This window comes from Nycticebus coucang, chromosome 22 (genome assembly GCF_027406575.1).
Source record: "Nycticebus coucang isolate mNycCou1 chromosome 22, mNycCou1.pri, whole genome shotgun sequence".
Lineage (NCBI taxonomy): Eukaryota > Metazoa > Chordata > Mammalia > Primates > Lorisidae > Nycticebus > Nycticebus coucang.
In genome coordinates this window covers 58016562-58031447 of record NC_069801.1, presented here as the reverse complement: position 1 = coordinate 58031447, position 14886 = coordinate 58016562, and the positions used below count along the sequence as shown (strand labels likewise).

The 14886-nt window shown below is 39.3% G+C and overlaps 1 long non-coding RNA gene across 1 annotated transcript in view; it reads left to right on the top strand.

The window, feature by feature from the left end:
* Positions 1-500: 500 nt before the first annotated feature.
* LOC128575221 (uncharacterized) overlaps positions 501-14886 on the top strand; it is a 156842-nt gene continuing 142456 nt past the window's right edge. The window contains exon 1 of the long non-coding RNA XR_008376953.1: positions 501-610. This is a non-coding gene — a long non-coding RNA (uncharacterized LOC128575221). The remainder of the gene's footprint in view (positions 611-14886) is intronic.

The window sequence follows — 14886 nt, the reverse complement described above, 5'->3', positions numbered from 1 at the left end:
TTATGAAATAGGGTTTTAAAAACACACACACACACACACACACACACACACACACACACACACACACACAACAGTCAGACAGCTTTTGTTAAAGTTGTGGGGAAGGCTGTTTATCAATTCAATTACAGCCTTCATGGGGTTTATAAAGTATGTTTTATTAAGCATGATAACGTCTGAGGCAGCAGCATATACATTGGCCTCATTTTGTCTAATTGAATGATCAAGTATCTTTAGGATTTTTTTTGTGGGCCTGGTTAAAAATGATAATAAGGATGTATTTAAACCATCTTTTTTTTTTTATTGTTGGGGATTCATTGAGGGTACAATAAGCCAGGTTACACTGATTGCAATTGTTAGGTAAAGTCCCTCTTGCAATCATGTCTTGCCCCCATAAAGTGTGACACACACCAAGGCCCCACCCCCCTATTTAAACCATCTTAAAATGAAATGGCTTTTGAGAGCATAATGGTTTTTTTTTTTTTTTTAGGAATAATCATTGGGAGCCCTTGCTTGGCTGGTCCAAGTGAGCCAGCCTTGAGTTAGCAGACAGCGCCAAGGCTCACCAGCCAGCTGCTAAATCCCAAAGGGGCCCAGGGACGGGTATTACTATGTAAGTTGGGGGGGAGATGGTAAGAGATGGTTACATCTTTGTTATTTGGGGTTGATCTCAGCCTGTCTCAAGACATCATTTTTAGAAAAGTTTGGAGGTGAAGGAGCAAGGCTGGTTCATGATTGTTGTGATAGTGTGATAAAAATAGCAAAAGGAGAACTCAAGAAACTAATTAAGGAATGTTATAAACATGTACTTAGTGAGGGGTGTTTGCCATTGGGCCAGGTGCTGAGGATACGAAGATGAAAGCTATGGGGCCTTGCCCCCAGCATCTCCCCCCCCCACACACGTTTCACTGACCAAGTTGCAGTGCGGCACAGCATGGTTCTTCTGAGTGCTTGATGTGTGCCTGGGGTTTTCATGCCCTCTCTGCAGACTTCATCTCTCCAATGAGGATGATTGACATTCAGGGATTGTTGCCAAAATTAAATGAATTATAACCCACGTGAAAGGGACAAAAATCCCTTTCATAGGTCCTTAGCAGGTGCTCAGTGTATGCTGGCTTCTTCTTTCCAGGAGTAACCTTGTAGGTGACAGTGAGTGGGCATGGCGGCTCCCTGTGGTCTGGTGGCTCCTTGCAGTCAGCCACCCTGGACCACAAGCTCTCAAGGTAAAGCCTGCCCAGGGTGCTGCAGGGCCCTGCCCCTCACTATGCTGTTTTTGCATTGTGAATAAGAGAAGAATTTTTCCAAAAATGAGCTTCTTGATGTGTTGTTGAATTCTTTTTGCTAGGATCTTATTGAATATTTTTGCATCAATATTCATTAATGATATTGGTCTCTAATTTTCTTTCTTTGTTGGGTCCTTTCCTGGTTTGGGGTTCAGGATGATAGTGGCTTCATAGAATGTGTTGGGAAGTATTCTTTCTTTTTCTATGTTTTGGAAAAGGTTATGTAGGTACTAGGTTCTCTTTAAAGGTTTGGTAGAATTCTGATGTGAAGCCATCTGGTGCTGGACTTAACCTTTTTTGGGAGATTTCGTATAGTTGATGCCATTTCAGTGTTTGATATAGGTCTATTCAAAATTTCTAATTCTTTTTGGCTGAGTCTAGGAAGGTGGCAAGCTTCCAGGTATTGGTCCATTTCCTTCAGATTTTCATATTTATGAGAATAGAGTTTTTTATAGTAATCATTATGGATTTTTTGAATCGCTGAGGTTTGTTGTTATTTTTCTTTTATCATTTTTGGTTGATGATATTAGTGACTTTACTTTTCTGTTTCTGATTAGGTTAGCCAAAGGTTTATCAGTTTTGTTAATCTTATCAAAAAACCAACTTTTAGATTTGTTGATCTTCTGAATGATTCTTTTGTTTTTAATTTATTTAATTCTGCTTTATGTAAGCATTCCAAATTGTATACAAAATCAGCACATTGTACCCCATAAATGCATTAATGTACACAGTTATTATTTAATAAAAATTGCAAAAATGAACTTTTTTCTTTTCAAAGCAGAAATCACATGAATTTATTTAAAACGAGGAGAGAGGAGAAAGCTGATAAAGCCTCTTATTTTGTAATTTAAGAAAATGAGACCCAGCAGAGAGGATTGCCAGGAGACACTGACTGAGCTAGCAGCAGAGATAGATTTCTGACCCAGAGACCCGGACTGTCAGCATCTCTGTTTGCCACTATACTGATGGCTCTGCAGCATCTGCAGAGATGTGTCAGGACTTTGGTGATCCCCTTGTCTTTGGACACATGCAGGCCCCTACCCTTGCCATCACTGCTCCTCCCAGTTGCTCCGCATGCCAGGCAGGTGAATCATTGTTCATTGCTCACGTTACAGACACATACCGAGGTCAGCTAGTGAAGCCTTGTTACTGTGTAGATGGGAAAGCTAAGGACTGGTGTCCTGGGTAGACTCCATGAAGGGCAAACTTTGAGAAAGGCAAACTTTTGTGGAGATTTGTATGCAAGAAGCTCATTGGGGTGGCTGTCAGGACCAACACCTGCAGCAAGTAAAGGATGGAGAATTGGTGGAGGAAAGAGTTAAAAACAGTGCAATTCTACCTACCGGAATTGCTAAACCTAGCTAATCCTACCAGGAATAGGGAAACTGGGATGACATTGTAGAACTGTCCCACACTCTCAGGACATTGCATTCCCACCATGACCACCCAGCCTTGAATGAGGGGTGCCTCACGGAAAAGGAAGGGAATTTGCGCTGGTCAACTCTTCTCAAACAAAGACAAATGCAGGGGGTTTTCAGCTGAGAGCTGTCAGGTACTAATATTCCTGATAGCTGGGAGGGCATCTGAATGGTGTGCCAAGGCACTCACCTGGGCCCTGAGAAGTCAAATGGCTTACTTGTAGACACCCACCAAGTTAGTGGAAGAGTTGGACTTGAAATATAAGGTCCACAGCTCTATCTACTGGCAGGGAGAAAGCTGCGTGCCGTATTTGAATAGAATCTACTCATTTGGGAGTATTGCTTCTCCATCAGAAATTGACAGGGGGCAGGTAAAGGTAGAGGAGGCAAAGAGGAATGGCAATGAGCCATTTCTTGGCTTCTTCAGTTGTCCAGTAATGTTACTTTTCCTGGGAGATAGAAGAGTTCGGTGAATGAATGAAGGAGATACTTGGCTATGACTGCAAACACTTGCCGTCAGATTTACTTGAGCCTGTGAAGAGTCTCTTGGGAGAAGTGTGTATGGGCAGCTCTGGGTTCTGGAGAGGGGATGAGGAAGAAAAGGGCAGCAGTGGTGTGAAAAATGGGTATTTCTTATGCCAGATGTTTTCATCTCAAAGAAGCTCTTCCATAGAGCACCTGATCAAGAAATGAGAAAAACAAAAAAAAAAAAAGAAAAAAGAGAAACGCCAAAATCTAAAGTGTCAATGTTATGTAATGATTAAACTCTTTGCTTCAAAGGAGCATTTTGGAGAACACATCCAAGCTCTCAAAATCTTTTAAAAAGAGAAAAATCTATTTGATAATGGAGCTAAAAGAAGGCTTTTACAGTACCTACTTCCTCTTACCCCCACCCAAGCTCTTTAATTCCTTTTTCCTTTGAAAGGGATTCTTACTGGGATTACTTACTGTCCTTTACTGTCCTTACTGGGATTCTTTTATTGACTATAATATTTTTAAGAAGCCATCTTAAATACAATGAACAGCCACTTTGTTTTTCTGAGATAAATTCTTGCTGTCACCCCTGATAGAGTGCAGTGGCGTCACCATTATTCACTACAACCTCAAACTCCTAGGTTCAAGAGATACCCCTGCCTAGCCTCTCTAGTTGCTGGGACTGCAGGTGCACACCACCACACCTGGATAATTATTATTATTATTTTTTTTGTGGATATGAGTCTTGCTGTGTTTTTTAGACTGTCCTTGAGCTTCAGTGATTTTCTTGCCTTGGCCTCCCAAGGTGCTAGGATTACAGGAATGAGCCACTGTGCCTCTCCTGAACAGCCACTTTTATAGGGGATCACGGACTTCACCTCATGAAAAGCAAAAAAAGGATTTCCATGTCTACCTTTGGCAACTTTCCTTCTACTTTTTTCCTAATGGTCAGATGTAGGTTCCTCTCCTACCTTCCCCATCTGTCCGTATCCCACTCAGAGCCTGTATTCCCAGTTAAGAATTTTCATTTGTCTCTTCCCCCCTCCCCACTTCTTTTCCTCCCTCTCGGCCCTCCTCCGCACATTTATTGAACTACTCTTATATTCCATATGCTGTGCTAGTTACTAAATTGGTATAATTAAAATCAAGACAGAAGCCTGCATTCATGGTGCTAGACCTGGAGCAGAAAGACTGGTAGCCAACTCATCCTAACCCTTTCTGTTAGACCCTAGGAATGAAATCAACAGGGTGCTGAGGGAAAACAGAAAAGGGTGCCTAACTAGCATATAGGTGGTGGTAAGGGTAGGCTCATCGCATTTCCTGCAAGAAGCAAAAGTGAGGTTACTTAGGTTGGAAGGATGACAAGAAGTATGGCAGGCAAAAGTGACATTGGAGTGTTGTCGGCCAAAAGAATAGCACACAAAAGACCCAACGGAGAGACTGGTAGCTTCCAAAAAGCTGAACATTGTCCAGTGGTGGCTGGATGGTCTCCATTTCTCTGTAATGGATCTGTAGTCTAGCAACTGTTTTCTATAGGGCCCATAAGTTAAGAATGGTTTTTACTTTTAAAAATGAGGAAAAAAGTGAAAAGAAAGATACGATATACTGCGGTACATAAAAATTATATACGATTCAAATTTCAGCATCCATGGTAAAGTTTGCTGTTCACAGTCTGGTCGATTGATTTCCTTTCTGTCTATAGCTGCGTTTGCACTACCATGGCAGAGTAGAGTAGTGAAGATGGAGACTGCATGCAAAGAGCCTAAAATATTTACTATTTGTTCCCAAGGACTTGCTGATCCCTAGCCTTATAGGTGGGGCTTGGGTTCCAGTAAGTTTGGATTCAAATCTTGGCTTTTCAACTTCAAACAGTGTGACTTTTAGCAAATTTCTTTAATTGCAAACTAATGGGGAGGGGTTAGGGCCCCTGAACCCTCCGCCCTTGGTAGGCAACTGTTTAATTGTCTCTTTCAATGTGCTCATTTCAAAACAGTAGTAATAATACTTCACAGGCTTATGAAGATCAAGGAAAATATTGTCATACAAAGCTCCTGAGAATAGGAAGTGCTGAAATACACTTATTTATTAAGAATAGTTAAGGACAATCTCAACCACTTTGAGCTATTAATAACACGTGTGATAAGATAAGTACGATAACGTTGTGAACTGCTGCCCTCGTTGCCAGAATGACTGCTTTGGGAATTATCAGTTAAAAAAAGTATTTTTTCTCTTAATAGATCAATGGGGAAAAGAGAAAGTCATATTTGTGAGAGAGAAAAAAGGCTGTTGCCAGAACTCTTCAAAATAGTAATTACAGCTGAAATTGACTGTGGCATGGAGCTGAGGACTCCACATGAGTTGTTTTATCTGATCACTACTTCAGACCTGTGAGGTGACTACTGTCTTCAGTTTCACAGATGGAGAGACTCAGACTAAGAGAGGGTATTAATCCCAGTCACACAGCCAGTAGGAGGCAGAAGCCATGACTTGAACCTGACACATTTGAATGTCAAAGTTTCTGTCTTCACCACTCTGCTTTTGGAAATGTCTGATGAGAACCAAAGACTCAAGTCTCAGGGCTGCTTTTGGGCCACCGTCACACAGCCAAATTACTGGTTGTGATTAACAAATAAAACTAGTCTGATCTTCAAGTATTATTTATTGGCATGGGACTATGCTTACAAACAATTCTGCCAAAAACCGAACTATTACACACCCATACACAACAGTCTCAATTTGGTAATTACATATGTGTGTGTATATACATATTTTAAAAAGGGTGGGGAAGGACTGTAACAGAATATTCAGTAGATGTCTGCCTCTAAATCAAAGGACTGATGGTAAATAACTATTCTTATGTGTATTTGTTTTTATTTACAGAATTTTAAAACAATGCTTATGTAATTGTGCATAAATAAAATACATAAGTGATTTGACACTATGTACCAAAAGACTTAAAAAATCTTCAAATTCTTCAAGTCCATAATTTCACGTCTGGTATGCTACCATAACCATGGTTAAAACATTATACAGATAATTGTTCATTTGGAGTGGTAAACAAATTTAGAAAAAAATAGTTCTGCTTTACATGACTACTTTAAAGCGTATTATGTAGTCATGAAAGAAAATGTTTACAAATGGAAAATGCTTATGCTATGATATTGTGAGGAAAGCAGGATTCACAATTGAACATACAGAATGGGAACAACTCAGTGAAATCCAACAATCTATTCATTAAAAGACAAAAAGAAAACACATTCAAGTGTTAACATTTGTGTATATACTTGGTAAGATTATAAATTTCTCTCTCTTTTTTTTTTTTTTTTTGCTTCTTTGAAATTTACAAAGTCCCTTTAATAGGTATTGTTTCTATGATAGAAAGAAATTAAACATTAAAAAACTGTTAAATGGGAAATCTCTGTCAACTGGTTGTTGGTCTTAGAAAAGGCCCTCCCTCCCTAGGCCATGGCTGCACCTTCATCTGGGTTGTCTACGTTTCCCAGGTGAGGCTCAAAAACTTAATGAGAATGCAGAGAGCAAGAAACTGGGAACCAACAGGCAGGGCCATGCCACTGACTCACCACATGCTCAATTGTCCTTTCAGAGCCTCGTTCTCTTTATCTAAAAAACCCAGGAGCTTGGATTATATCAGGGGTTGCTGGAGAGTGGAGAGATTGCGGCAGGAATGTGTGCTTCCTGAAATCGGGGTCCCTCCCAGCGAGCCCAACTCAACACAAGTAGTTTTATTTCTATAGTTTCTTTATTGGGTTCACCAGTAAATTTTAAATAAAAATAATCCCGCTGTTAATTAAAAACTGGTAGACTGGATAATCTAGAGTATGGTAGATCACTAACTGCTTTTACAGTGTAGCTACTTAACTGTTCCTAGCTCTCTTTAAAAATTTGTATTTATTTTTATGGTGGTACAGAACATTTCAAATCTACTTCATTAATAATTAATAAGCATGAGTACAGCATTATTAACTGGACACATGTTATAATACTGCAGATCTCTAGAACTTTTTCATGCTGCTTGACTGAAACTCTACATCCATTGATCAGCAAATCTCCATTCTTTCCTACCCTTATTACTGGTAAACACCCCTCTACTATCTGTGTCCAAAATTTTGACTACTTTAGATACCTCGCATCAATGGGATTATCTAGTCCTTCAGTGACTGGCGTATTTCACTTGATGTAAAATACTCCAGGTCCATCTTTTTAAAGACTGAATAATATTCCATTGTATGTTCATAACACATTTTCTTTATCCATTCACCTGTTGGTGGACATTTAAGATTGTTTCCATCTCTTGGCTGTTGTGAATAATAATAATGCAATAAATTAGTAATCAAAAACCTCACACAGAGGAAAGCCCAGGGCCAGATGGCTTCTCTGGAGAATTCTACCAAATATTTAAGGAAGAATTGACGCCAGTTGTTCTCAAATTCTGCCAAAAAATTGAAGAGAAAGGAACACTTACAAATTCATTTTATGAGGCCAGTGTTACTCTGGTACCAAAGAAAGATAAAGATACTACAAGAAAACTACCGGCCAATATCCCTGGTGAATATAGATTCAAATGTTTAACAAAATACTAACAAAGAGAATTTGACAGTGTGTTGAAAGGATCATATTCCATGAGAAAGTGAAGTTTTTCCCTGGGATGCAAAGAGGGTTTGACATCAATCAATGATCTCTGTTCTTCTTTCTTTGTGTTTTTTTTTTTTTTTTTGTTGTTGTTAATTTTTTTTGGTAGTGACATGTTTTGATTGCTTTATTATTTTCCTTTGTATATCTTCTATAGGTATTTTATTTGTGGTTATCATAGAACTTACATAACACATACTTACAATAATCTACTTTAAGCTGATAACAACTTAACTGCAATCACATACAACCTCCCTATTCTTTTACTTCTTTCCCCCTTTACACTTTGTTATTGATATCACAGATTATACCTTTTCATATAGTGTATTCATAACACATTTTAATAGTGATAGTTTTTACATTTTTGTCTTTTAACTTTTATACTATAATTAAAAGTGATTTATGCACCACCAGTACAGAATCATGTATTCTGTATTTGTATATATGTGTATGTATATATATTTAAAATATTTATCTTTACCAGCAAGCTTTATACTTTCACATGACCTTGTATTGCTGTTGAAAATCCATTTGTTTCAACCTGAAAGACTCCATTTAGCATTTTTTACAAGGTAGGTGATATTATCTTACCTTTTGTTTATCTGGGAAAATCTTTATTTCTCTTTTAGTTTTTAGTGTTAGTTTTGTCATATGTAGTACTCTTGATTTTTTTTTTTTTTTAGCACTTTGAGTATGTTATCCCACTGTCTTCTGTCCTGCAAGGTTTCTTCTGAGAAATCCACCGACATACTTATGCAGGCTGCCTTGTATGTGATGAGTTGTTTTCCTCTTACTCCTTTCAAAATTCTGTCTTTGATTTTTGACCATTTGATTATAGTATGAATTTATTTAAGTTAATATTAATTTGAGTCATTTAGGCTTCTTATTTCTGGATATCCATTTCCTTCCTTACTCACATTTGAGAAGTTTTCAGCCATTGTTTCTTCAAATAATCTTTCTGCCTCCTTACATCTCATATTCATTCTCTCTCTTCTCTCTCTCTTGTCCTTCTGAAATAACTTCATGCATAATTAGTCTGCTTGATGATGGTCCATAAATCTGTTAGAATTTCTTCACTGGTTTTCATTCTTTTTTCTTTTTGCTCCTCTGACTGAATAATCTGAGATGACCTATCTTTGGATTTGTTGATTCATTCTTCTGCTTGATCAAGTCAGTTAGGAAATTAAGTGCTTGAACCCCTCTAGTGAGATTTTACTTCTCTTCCCTTCCCTTCCCTTCCTCCTCTCTCTTTTTGGACAGAATCTCAAAACTAGAGTGCCATGGCATCAGCCTAGCTCACAGCAACCTCAGACTCCTGGGTTCAAATGATTCTCCTGCTTCAGCCTTCCAGATACCTGGGACTATAGGAGAACACCATCATGCCTGGCTAGTTTTTCTATTTTTAGTGGAGATAGGGGTCTCACTCTTGCTCAGGCTAGTCCTAAACTCCTGAGCTCAAGGCATCTTCCTACTTCAGCCTTCTAGAGTGTTAGGATTACAGGCATGAGCCACTGTGCCCAGCCTCTATAGTGAAATTTTCAATTCAGTTATTGTGTTCTAAAGGTCCAAATTTGCTGTTTGGTTGTAAAATGAATTTTTTTTTTTTTTTTTGCAGTTTTTGGTCAGGGCTGGGTTTGAACCTGCCACCTCTGGTATATGGGGCCTGTGCCCTACTCCTTTGAGCCACAGGTGCCACCCATAAAATGAATTTTTTATCTCTTTGCTGATATTCTCATTTTATTCATGTATCATTTTTCTAAGCTTCTTGAGTGTTTTTATGATGGTTAGTTTGAATGAATTCTTTTTCAGATAACGCATATATCTCCATTTCTTTAGGGTCATCTCTGGGAGATTTATTTTGTTCCTTTGATTGAGCTATATTCCCCAGTTCTTTATGTGCCTTGTAACTTTTATGTTGGGATTTGATTCATGCATTTGCAAAACAGCTACCTCTCTCAGTCTTTACATAATGTTTCATACAGAGGAAAAAACTTGCCAATTACCCCAGCCAGAGATTCTGGGATATCCCAAATATTTTCTGGGGTTGTGCCTTCTCTGATCTTATTAATGCAATTTCCCAATTAATAGAGGTTTGCCAGTTGCTTTTTCAGAGCTTGTAGTATCTTCCTCCCTCTAGTGCCTGTCTTCCGTATTACAAGTTCTCTGGTGCAGCTGCTAAGCAATTTTTTTGTCCTCTGTGGTCCCCAAGCAGATGAGGTAGGCTGGTTCCTCATCAGGACTTTTGAGTCAGATGAGACAAGAACCAGTCCCTCAAGAAACCTTCTGAAAAACAGGAAGGCTGGATGTGTGTACTGTTCTTCTCTCTTTTTACAAAGAAGAAGCCAGAAACTGGGTACGTGCTTCTGATCATGACAAGTTGTACTAGTTTCTGCCTGTGGTATTAGAGGTTCTCTGTCACTGCTGCAAACCTCTGAGATCTTTTTTGTTCTCTGTGACCCCCAGGCATCAAAGTAATGTCAGTTTCTGTGAATTCTTTGAATCAGAAAAGTCAGAAACCAGCTCCTTGGGCAGCCCTCTGAAAAGCTGGTCTGGGATTTCCTATTCTTCCATCTTGCTGATGTCATTCTTCCGTATGTCTTAAAATAATGGGAAATGAAAACTTGCTTACTCCACACTCATATGTGCAAAGACACATACGCCTTGCTCACCTTACTCTTCTACCTCTGGCCTCCTTCTTATTCACAAAATCCTCCTTCCAAGTGCCCTGTCATTCCACATTGCCCAGCAAGTGTACCCTGAGGTTCCATGAACAGTTTTACTAGCATCTTCAGACCAAAGCCATAGGAGGGCCTTGCACCAGAGGATGCAAACACAAAGAGACAGATTTATTCAGGAACACATGGCCACCACTGTCACTTAGAATCTGGTGCTGAGGGCTGACATATGCAACCCTAAGCATCTGCTGTCATGACTAACACCTTAGCGACCTCAAGGAAAAACTTTTTTTATATATTTTACCATATGTCCTTGAAACATGCTGTAAAGGTTTATAGTTTGTGTCATTGCCAGTATTGAAGATAGTCTGTATTTAAGAATGTGGGGAATACTTGAACAGAAGAGCATTTAGGGAAAAGAAGAGGCGAATTAGTCAATTTGTCAACTCTTTCTTCTTAGCTCAAATGTAGTGGACTCTTGCTCAATAGAGAATCATTTTCCAATGATATGGAAGCCCTTTTATAGCTTCTCTGTCTTCTAATGCAGTTCCAGAGAAATATCAATTAAAGTGGTATTTTTAACAGTGTATATGGTGGGCAAGGGCAAATTCACATTACTCAAATTTGTATGTAAAGTATAAAGTATGATGATGATTCTTTACCTTACTGTATGGATCCTGCTATTGTTTTGAAAACAGTAAAAATCATGAGATAAGTGATAATTTCTGCAATGAAATTAAGACAGTTTGTAAAGTTTTCTATGATAATAATTTGTCCTATGTAATCCTGTTCCAGTGTTTGAATTATGATATTGAAAATTCATAGATATTTCTAAATGAAAGTATTGCTTTCATAATTTTATTGGCAATTCTAATTAGTCCTGATCTGAAGAGTGAGCTTTCTCTACATTGAAATTAATACAGCACTTAGTTAACTTACCTAAGAACCACAGTGACTCAGGAATGATTATATAATTTAGCATTACTATTAAAGGAATTAGTTATGTGATAATCTTGACTATAACAGTAAACTAGGGCTGGATATGGTAGCATGCCTATAATCCCAGCACTTTGGGAGGCTGAGGTGGGAGGAACACTGGAGGCTAGGATCTCAAGACCAGCTTGAGTAAGACCCCATATCTAGAAAAAATAGCAAAATTAGCCAGGTGTGGTGGTGCACCACAGTCCCAGTGACTCAGGAAGCTGAGGCAGGAGGATCCCCTAAACCTAGGAATTTGAGCTTGCAGTGAACTGTGATGATGCCACTGCACTCTAGCTAGATGGCAGAGTGAGAACCTGTCTCAAGAAAATAATAGTAAAAAAGTAGCATAACTAAAGATGTTGGCAACATGAAGGAAAGAAAAGTAAATTTTGTGGGATTAGCATATCATGAGACAGAGACTCATGTCGCCCTCGGTAGAGTGCTGTGGCATCACAACTCACAGTAACTTCAAACTCTTGGGCTTGAGTGATTCTCTTGCCTCAGCCTCCCAAGTCGCTGGGACTACAGGTGCCTGCCACAATGCCTGGCTATTATTTTTGGTGTTTTTGTAGTCGTCATTGTTGTTTGGCAAGCCTGGGCTGGGTTCGAACCTGCCAGCCCCAATGTATGTGGCAGGCACCCCAACCACTGAGCTTTGGGTGTTGAGTCTTTATGTTAGTTCTTAGCGAAAATCAATCATTAATCCATAGAAAAACCAGGTATTACTATAATAATTCAATGCTGTTGTCTTTGATATTTTGCTTATTTTCAGTCATATAGAAACCATAGCTTTACATACACTTTTAGATTTTTGATTCTATCTATGTATGTTTGTCAAGGTAGGGATATAGAATACATTTTATTTAACAGTTTACTAGCTTGATTATGAATTTTAAATTTAGACATATGGTATTTGGGTCTTGTCCTGAACCCACAACTTGTTCGGAACTGGCCTGAACAGGTTTTGGTACAGCAGCTGACACTGCACTCTGGTGACACTGAACTTGTGGACGAGCAAGTGTGTTCCAGTGTGAAGCTGCTGTTCAACATCCTGCTGGGCATGCTGGTGGAGCTATTTGGGGAATGTTTTAGAAGCATAGTGGTCAGGAAAGGGGCATGTGGTTGAGGGTCTTGGCGTGACATCTTTTTGTTGCAGGTTTCTAATTTGAGTTGTATCTGATCCTTTTCTCCCCTTGCACGTGTTGCCCTTTGAGTGACCTCAAGCAGGGTGCAGAATGACTACACGGATCACGCAAACCCATGTACAGCTTTGTCACTGTTTAAAACACCGGGTTTGAGAAAGTTTGAATGATATCCATAGCAGTTCACGCTTCTGAAATAAATTTCAGTATTACCTCTGTCAGTGAAAGAAAACAGAGAACTTTTGGAGTCTTCTTAAAATTTTTATTTTGATTGATAAATAATAATTGTAATCTTTATGATTTTAACTGTTTCATGTTTTTAGCAGTTATAAAGTGGTTCAATTTTTTTTATTACTCATTTCTAAAAGATAACATTTCTTTTCACAGTGAGTAATAAGAGATTGCTTTTTAAAAAAATCCTGACCAAGACTGCATGCTATTATTTCAGGCATAAAAATATCCAATAATGAAGTTCTGGTCAGAGATACAAGTTCCAGTCTTGCCTTACAATTTGCAAAAATATTTTTGAAAGTTTTGTATAAATTCTAAATTTATAGCCATTCCAAATGTTTTAAAAATCATAACCGTATAATAATTACAATGTATTTTGCAAAACCAAGCCCCACACCCCCTATAGCGAGTCCCTAAATTGCCTGTAATTTACCCTAGTGTATCTTATAAATAGGCATTTTCTATGTCTGCCATGTCAAAGAGAAAGATGGAATCTCTGCTTTATCTCATAAATAGTGTCAGCTGCACTCTACAGTCACCAGGAGCGCTTTACAGAGTACGCAGGCCTGGTCCAGCCCAAGAATTTAATTGGGGTGGCCTGGGGTAGGGGCTAGAAACAGTGTTCTGGTTCATCAGAGTGGATCTGATCATTAGAGTGGCCAGAAGAGCTTTGGAAAGACAGAGCCTGGCCTCACCTCAGACCCCGAGTCAGAATCTCTGGTCCATGGATTCTGGGCACCATTTTTTCAAAGAGCACCACTCTTCAAGTGGGTATTCTGCCCTCTCCTTCCGTGCCACAATAAGCCTTATTGCCCAGCCTTCCAGGTAAAAGACTGCAAAATGAGGAGCTGAGTGACATGATTTAAGGTTTAGGAAATATTATCGCCCTTACATCCCGTGACTTGAGACCTGGGGTTGCAAAATATTTGGGAGTACTTGAAACTGTCATGGAAGTAATGCCAGTTGCATAATGCTGGCAGGTTCAGGTGACCTGAACAGTGGTTTTCAACCCTGGCTGTACATTTGAATTGCCTGGAGAGCGTATAAAGGAAAAACAAACCAACAAAATCCAAACACACCTGGACCTCACCCCCAACCAATTAAATGAGAATATCCAGGGATAGGTGGGGCCCAGAGTCTGGTTTTTCTTTACAAAAAAAAATAATTTTTTTTTTTTTTTGAGATGGGGTCTTACTCTATTGTTTGGGCTAGAGTGCAGTGGTGTGATCATAGTTCATAAGTCTGGTTTTTTCAAAAGCTTCTCAGATGATTTTATGAGTAGCCCAAATTGAGAACAATGTCTTAATTGACTTGATTTCCAATTGCTTCCTTGCCTCCATCTGTGCAGTCACACTGGCTTACTCAGGGACCAGCGTCCGCTCTCACTCCTATCTCAAACTTTGTGGTTCTCATTGACTGTACTGCTAACATGGCCTGACCATTCTGTCCTCTTTATGTAAACTCTCTCATGCTTTATGGCCCAACTAATAACTCACTTTGTCTGCAAAGCCTCCTTTTATTGCCCCAGTGTTCAGCAACCACTTCTATAATTTCCTCTAACTGTAATACATACTCCCATCTGTGAGAGAAGAGACAAGACCACGTCCTCCATCAAGACCTGCATCACGCACTGTGGTTTTCAGGGAGTGCTTGCAGTTGTGTCTGACGGTGCTTTCCTTAGGAGAGGTGAACACAGCCCGCTTTTAGGAGGGGATGGAGAACTGAAGACACCCAAACTCTAATTTATCTCCATCTTTTTCTCTCATCATTTGAAGCATTATCAGAGTGGAGGTGAGAGTCCAGGCTACTGGAGAGGGACCCGAGGGTGGCAACACTTCCTATTTCCCCATGTTTATTTTGCTCTCATGCCAAGTGTGAGCAGCTGTTAGATGACAAGAAATGTTCATGACAATGACAAACACCGTAAGCCCCAAGTCACTGCCCTCCCAGGGATCTGAAATTGTCTACAGGTTGGAGATAGACCTCATGTTTCTAGATCTCTTTTGGCCTCTTCTAAATGCCTCTTGACGATCTC